This window comes from Nelumbo lutea, chromosome 4 (genome assembly GCF_056320005.1).
Source record: "Nelumbo lutea isolate HS-2025 chromosome 4, American lotus-T2T, whole genome shotgun sequence".
In the NCBI taxonomy this organism is placed as follows: Eukaryota; Viridiplantae; Streptophyta; class Magnoliopsida; order Proteales; family Nelumbonaceae; genus Nelumbo; species Nelumbo lutea.
In genome coordinates, this window is record NC_142687.1 from 8,267,691 (window position 1) to 8,275,634 (window position 7,944).

Genomic DNA, 7,944 nt, shown 5'->3' on the forward strand with positions numbered 1-7,944 from the left:
CTTCCCGTGGGAGGGATCCTGACACATTCGGTCCCTCCTCTATGACGGCGGAGAGGCTCAGGTCCCTAATCCGCTATTTTCACCTTCCTAGGGATCTTGTCTACAGTCTCCCCACTAGTAACTTCCCTTGGGAGCATGGTCCCAACGATATCGTTATTTTCCAGGAATAGCATGAGGCTGGCCTGCGTCTTCCCCTGCACCCCCTAATAGTGGAGGTGCTAAACCATTTTAATGTTACCATCGATCAGTTTCATCCCAATGCTATCCGGAACATGGTTGGGATCATTTCTTTGTGTTATGAGTACTGCCTCCCCTTGGACCTTGACATTTTTACTTCTATTCTCTATATAAAAAATGTTGCTTCTGGGGTTCCTCCGGAGAGACGCTTTTATTTCCTCTCTCCCCGCCACGGCTATAAACCCTTGTACGAGCTGCCGAATAAGATTCCTACCTGGAAGCGGGATTACTTTGTGGTCTGTAACCCCGAGGGGTGGCCCTTCCCCATTGCTTGGAGGGGCACCATCCAGGACCCCGGGGCCGAGCTGGACCCTGAAACTCAGAAAACGAAGCTGTCTTGGGCGTCGGTAGGCTTCCTTTGCTCGGACTACTTGATCGAGGAGAAGCTCGTGCAGGTAGGCTTGAGCCCGGGTAGGTCGAGGACCTCTCCGCGTTCGCCTCTGCTCATTGCATGGTGGTAAGTGACCTTTTTCCCTTTTTTCTCTCTTGTTTAGCCCTTTTTCATTGTCTTTTGATCTTCTTTTCCGCCGGCAGGTGAATTCCGCCATCCATGCCATGGCTCTCCAGACGCGCATCCATCGTGTCGATTTCCTCGACCAGCAGGCTGCCAACCAGAAGCTCCAGGGCGAGCTCGACTGGATCCGGGGTGAGCTCCATCACACCCGCAAGGGGAGCGAGTCTCAGGAGCTGCTCGTCCATGACCAAAAGGCTCAAATCGCTTGGCTTTCTGAATAGAGCACACGTTAAAAGGAGGAATTGTCGAGGATGGCGGCGGAGAGGGATCTCCTCAGGCAGCAAGTGTGGGACTTGGAGTCCACTCTTCTAAATTGGACTCGAAACTTTGATCAGATGGTGGAGGCTGAGCGAGAGAAAGCGGTCTATGATTTTAAAGACTCCCAGGAATTTCAGGACCTCCAGGCGGAGTACGGCTCGGGTTCATACCGCGAAGTGATTACCATGTATGTCCTTTGCCACTGAAGTGTCTAAGTCTTTCTTGATGCCGAGGTCTTTGTTAGCTCGGTGTTTTGGCCCTTTGGCTGAGGGGGTGACTTATAGTCTGCCCTTGAAATTTGCCCATGCCATGGAGGCGACTAGGTCTTATAGCGCCGAGGTCGTGTTAGCTCGGCATTTTGGCCCTTTGGTTGAGGGGATGACTTATAGTCTACCCCTGAAATTTTCCCATGCCATGGAGGCGACTGGGTCTTATAGCGCTGAGGTCGTGTTAGCTCGGCATTTTGGCCCTTAGGCTCTGGGAGCGGCCTATGGCCTACTCGGATGTTACAGGTAGTATTGTCTCAAGTTGACGATATTCCATGCCCGAGGTACTTGTTTCCCTTCAAGGGTCTCGAGCTCGTACATTCCTTCCCCGAGCACTCACTTCACTTGATAGGGGCCTTCTCAGTTGGACCTGAGCTTGCCAGCGCCGGGCTCAGGTACCAAAACTTTATGAAGGACCAGGTCGCCGACGCGGAGGTTCCGCCTCTTGACCTTGGCATTATAGTACCGAGCTACTCTCTGCTGGTAGGCTGCGGTTCTGATGTACGTGAGGTCCCTTACTTCGTCAAGTAGATCGTGCCTTTAATCCGCGGAGGATGGCTCCGTTCGTTACTTCTGCTTGACCGTTTGCTTGAGGGTGTGCGATTGAAGTAAAGTTCTGTCGGATTCCCATGTCTTGGCACCAGTCTTGGAATTTGATGTCTTTGAACTATTTGCTGTTGTCGGAAATCAATACCCGAGGTAATCCGAAGCGGCATACAATGTTTTTCCAAAAGAAGTTTTGAACATTCCGTGCTGTGATCATTACGAGGGGTTTGACTTCTACCCACTTGGTAAAATAGTCCACTGCTACCACTAAGAACTTCCTTCCACCGTTTGCTGGCGGGAATGGCCCAAGTAGATCGATGCCCCATTGTGCAAAGGGCCACAGACTGGTGAGATACTTGAGGTCGGCAGCGGGTTGGTGGTGGATATTGACATGTCTCTGGCATTTGTCACATTTTCTAACAAGTTCAATGGCATCTGCCTTCATTGTTGGCCAATAATACCCTTGTCGAAGTGCTTTCTAGGCAAGGGCTCTGTCCCCCAAGTGCTCGCCGCACAACCCCTCATGAGTGTCGTGGAGTACGAGTTTGGCTTCGATAGGCCGCAAGCAACGCAGATAGGGGAGCGTGTAGGATCTTCTGTACAGCCGCTCGTCTATCATGATGCATTTCGCTACCTGGCGCTGCACCCTTCTGGCCGCATTGCGATCTGCGGGGAGGGTCCCGTGTAGCAAGAAGCTCGCGAGTGGGTCAATCCAGCTCGACTCTGCTTGGACAATGGAAGCGACCTCCTCTGCCCCCCTGAGAATGCTAGGCTGAGACAGGTCCTCTATGTACACGGTTCTCATGGTGATGTCGCTAGTGCTGGCTAACTTGGACAGAGCATCGGCCTTAGCGTTCTCTGACCTAGGGATCTGTTTGATGAAGTGTGACTGGAAGTCGAGCATGGCTTCTCTAACTTTGGTCAAGTAGGCAACCATGGTTGGCTCGCGAGCTTCATACTCGTCGGTGACCTGGTTAACCATGAGATGGGAGTCGTTACAGATAACAATGTGTCTTACTTTTACTTCTCTAGCTATGGCTAGTCCAGCTATCAACGCCTCATACTCTGCTTCATTGTTAGACGCCGCGAACTCGAAGCGTAGCGCGTATTCCAGTTTTGTACCGCTTAGGCCGTGCAAAACTATTTTGGCACTACTGCCCTATTGGTTTGAGGAGCCATCTGTGTGAAGGATCCAGGGCTCCTCATCCCAGCTCGCGATTGGCAGAGCTAGGAGAGGTGCCACACTGGCTACTACCTCACGGGGTTCAGACTCGACTGACCCGGGAGCTTCGGGCTCACCCGAGGTGGGAGCCTTGCGCTCAATCGGCCTAGGAACTTCGGGGCTGAACATGCATTCGACTATGAAATCTGCTAAGGCTTGGGCCTTAATGGCAGTTTGCGGCTTGTACTGGAGGTCGTACTCACTAAGCTCAACGGCCCACTTCGTCAACCGACTAGAGACCTCGGGCTTAAGCAATACTTGCCTCAGAGGTTTGTCGGTGAGGACGATAATAGTATGAGCTTGGAAGTACGGACAGAGCTTTCAAGCTGCGATTATCAGTGCGTATGCTAGTTTTTCCATCTTCGGGTATCTCGTTTCTGCTCCTTGCAATACTTTACTAACATAATAGATGGGTCGTTGGACCCGATCTACTTCCTTTATTAGTACCAAACTGACCACTTCGTCGCTCGCCGAGAGGTACAGTTCTAAGACATTGCCCTCCTCGGGCCGGGTTAAGGTCGGCACACTAGCGAGGTATTTCTTGAGCTCGTTGAATGCGAGCTGGCAATCTTGGGTCCATTCGAACCCTTTGTTCTTAATTACCTTAAAGAACGGTAGACAACGGTCCGCCGATTTAGACATGAAGCGGCTCAGGGCAGCTATGCGGCCATTCAACCTCTGAACCTCCTTCAACTTCCGGGGCGGTCTCATATCTAAAATGGCCTTAATCTTATCCGGGTTGGCCTTAATGTCGCACCAGTTAACGATGTATCCTAGGAACTTGCCCAAGGTCACACCGAACACACACTTGTTTGGGTTCAGTCTCATATTAAACTTGCGCAGAATTTCAAAAACAGAATGCGAATCTTGTATTAATTCTTGTGAGAGTTGAGTTTTGACGACCATGTCGTCTACATAGCATTCTACTTTTCTGCCGATTAACGGTGCAAACAACTTATTTACAAGCCTTTAGAAGGTTGCCCCTGCGTTTTTCAACCCGAAGGGCATAACCTTGTAACAGTATAGGCCGAATTCCGTGATGAAGGCAGTATTTTCTTCATCTGTCGGGTCCATCTTGATTTGGTTACAGCCCGAATAGGCGTCCAAGAAACTTAGCAACTCGTGCCTTGAGGTCGCGTCTACCAAGTAGTCGATTATGGGGAACGGGAAGCAGTCTTTTGCGCAAGCTCGATTTAGGTCGGTGTAGTTGACGCACATGCCCCACTTGTTGTTGGCATTCTTTACAAGGACAGGGTTGGCTACCCAGCTCGGGTAGTGGACTTCTCTTATGAAGTCCACTGCGATGAGCTTTTCGACCTCCTCATCGACCGCTTTCCACCGCTCTAGGGCTAGGTTGCGTTTCTTCTGTCTAATAGGCCTAACTACAGTATCAGTGTTCAGCTTGTGAGTTATGAGTTCGGGGTTTATACCAGGCATCTCTGCCGTGAACCATGCAAAAATATCTAAATTTTGTAGTAAGAAACTTACCAGTTTTGATCGTAGAGGTTCCTAGACGGAAGCGCCGATCTGAAGCGTTCGAGCTGGGTTCGCTGCTGAGGTCAGAACTGCGACTATTTCTTCTGTTGGCACGGCTCGTTCTCGTCTTGCTCCATAGGCCGCTCCAGGTCGAGGTTGTCGGCTACCTTGGTTTTTCCCTTCAGGGCGGTGACGTAGCACTTACGGAACTCGAGCTGGTCGCCTCGTGCTACTCTCACACCGAAGTCGGTTGGGAACTTCATAGACAAATGGTAAGTGGAGACCACCGCCCGTAGGACATGGGTGATCGGTCGACCTACTATGGCATTGTAGGGGGAGGGGGTCGCGACCACCAAGAAGTCGTGCTTGAATCTGACAACACAAGGCCACATGCCGACTTCCACAGGTACTGTTATTTTCCCAAGGGACCAGACTTCTTCTCCGCTGAAGCCTACCAAAGGAGTGTCTATAGGCTTCAAGTCGCTTCTCTGCAACTGGAGCTGGTCAAATGCAACTTTGAAGAGGATGTCGGCTGAGTTGCCTGAGTCGACGAGTACACGCCTGACCTCAAAGTCGTTGACTCTTAGTTTTATTACGAGTGCGTCGTCGTGGGGGTAGTGGACTCCTCGCGCATCATCTTCTGTGAAGAAAATTGGTTATTTTGTCCTCGGCCATTTTGGAGGGTTCTGCTCCTCCCGAGTGGCTTCACGAACCGTAGTCCGAGCTGCTGCTAAAGTGCAACCTGCGACGATAGAGCCTCCCACTATCATGTGGATGGTTCCCCGAACTGGCCTCTCCTCTGGAGGCTGCCTCTGCGGTTGTTCGACCGGCCTGCTGTTGGACTCGGGAGCATCCTTACCGCACTCCCCTTGCCGACCTATTTTATTACTATTATTATTATTTTGTACAAAGTTTTTCAGATACCCACGACGGATGAGCTCCTCTGTCTCATTGCGGAGGTTTTTACAACTCTCGGTACTGTGTCTGTGATCTTTGTGAAAACTGCAATATAGATTCTCCCGAGCTGTGTCCTTTTTCTTTTGGTTGTCCCCTTGACTGGAAAGCTCTCCTTCCCTCTTTCTTTTTTCGGGCGCGCCCTCGCCCTTTTGGTTGATTTCCTCTTCGGTGGCTATGAACATGTCCACAAGCTTCAGGAACTCGGTTATGGTTGCTGGTTGGTTGAAGACCATGTGCCATTTAAACTCTTTGTGCGCCACGCCCTTCTTAGCTGCTGCAAAGCGTATGGCGGGGTCCAGGCGTGGAACCATTTGATATAGCTTCAGATGGATTCTCCCTCTCTCTGTACTATGCTGAGGAAACTTTCTTCAGTTCGCGGACACCGCTTGCTAGTAACGAAGTGGGACATGAAGGTTTGTGCAAACTGCGCCCAACTTCTTATCGACTCGGGTGCCAAGTTCCGATACCACGTACGGGTTGCTCCCCTAAAAGTAGTGGAGAAGGCCACACACATGCACTACTCACTAGCTCGCGCCAGGTGCATCTATGACTGAAAGTTATCTACGTGATCATTTGGGTCAAACGACCCGTCATATTTGTCAAGAGGGGGGAGCTTGAAGTCTTTGGGCATCGGGACTGCCAGGAGTTTGGAAGACAGGGGATGGAACCAAGAGGAGGGGGGCTTTGACTTCGGCCGAGCTTATCTCTTCTTTGCCCATGAGCTCGGGAAAATCGCGGGTGACAGATCGGCAAGCTCGGCGGTGGCATCTCTGCTTCTTGGTGGGCTCAACGTTCGTGCTACTCACCTCTGCGCTATCCGGAATGGTTTGCGCAGGGAGTATCCCGGTCTGCTGGTGACGACTGCGAACATAGGGGTCCTACTTGGAGTCTATTGCCAAGACCTCGAATCAGTTCTCAAGAAGCGGAGTTTCAAACTTCGAATGCCGAGGTGACGTAGACCTGGCGAGTTGGGGTCCTCCCGACCTGTCCGCCCGCGGTGAGATCGGGGTAGTCAGTCTCTCTCGTCTCCTACGGGGGGAGGCCTGGTTTTTTAGGAGGTTTTGGGGGGCCTCTCCTTGGCCAGAGGGGCTCTCGTCTTGGCGGCGAGACTTAGCTTGCTGCGAGGCCGGGTGCCGAGGCGGGAACTGCGGTTGCTGAAGTTCAGGTTGAGGAAGCTGGGGGAACTGCTGTTGATACTAATACTGGGAGACCTGGTGCAGTACGTGTTGCTAATAGAGCTGAAGTTGCTGGAACTGTTGCATTTGGGCCTGCATGGCCCGCATGCACTACATCAAGTCCTCTAGTTGGTTTGAGCAGGCTGTTGGGGGCACGACCAAGGGTTCGGTGAATGTCGCTCCGATTGTAGCAGGGAGTGGGGCAACGACAGGTGCCACTGTGAAAGGCACATTCAAGCTAGGGATTCAGTCTGCTGAGAGGGAGACAGTGAACTGTCCGATATAGACAGTATGAAGCTAGGGTTGTTCCAATGAGTTCCATTTCTATGCTTCGTCCGACGTTGCTGGAGGAAGCCATGAGCGTTGGATTGTTTCGAGGAAGAAAAGAACTCAGAAAGTTTATAGAGAAAGGCTTTTTGAAGCGTATCCCACAGACGACACCAAATGATGCAGCATGATCCAGGCACTCCTAGCTGGCTGCAGACTGGCTCCTTGATGGCAACGGATGATACCTGAGAAGATGAAAGGAAGGATTCCCGGGGATTTTACCCGGTGGGAATACTCTGATGCTTAAGTTAGAATGCAAGAAAGAAGGAAAAGAAGAGTCGGTAGCTAAGAGTGTAGGTCGCGCTTTATCACTATACTCGAGAGATTAGAGGTCTCCAGCGAAAGCTTCTCTTCTGCCCTGAGGGCTTTTATAGGGTCGCTCTTGCGAGATCGGGCATAACTGCAACTGGGCCCCTGCCATAGCAGTTACCTGCTAGGGCTACGCAGGTGGCCGTTGTGATGTACTCCTCGCCCGGGTGATGACTCGTCTCCAAAGTGACAGGCACACCTCCGCCTGCTGAGAGATGTGGGTGCAGACTATCGAAAGGACAGGGACCGCGCCGTCAGTAAGGGACATGGCACAGTCTGATAGGTATGGCCTGTCAGATAGAAGCTTCCTAAGGAATGCTCATGCGACCCATTCGCGAGCTACTTTGCAGCGAGCTCGGAATACTTCAGGAGTACCCTAAGTAGAATTGGTTGTCGGGATGACTTATCTGCTTGGGAGCTCGAGCGAGCTGGTTTTCTTAGCTCACAAGCTAAAGTTGCATCGGAATATCCCTTTAGAGGTAGCTTGGGGAACCCAGAGATTGCGTTGTGGTGAGCTCCTCCCTTTGCGCACTACGATGTAGGGAGCTGCTTTATGGGCTCGTTACTTGGTTATACTGGGCCTCAATGCTGAGCTGTCGCTTATGTTGAGTCAGTGTCTACGTGTCACCGTTTCATAGGTTGGGTCAAATCATCCTT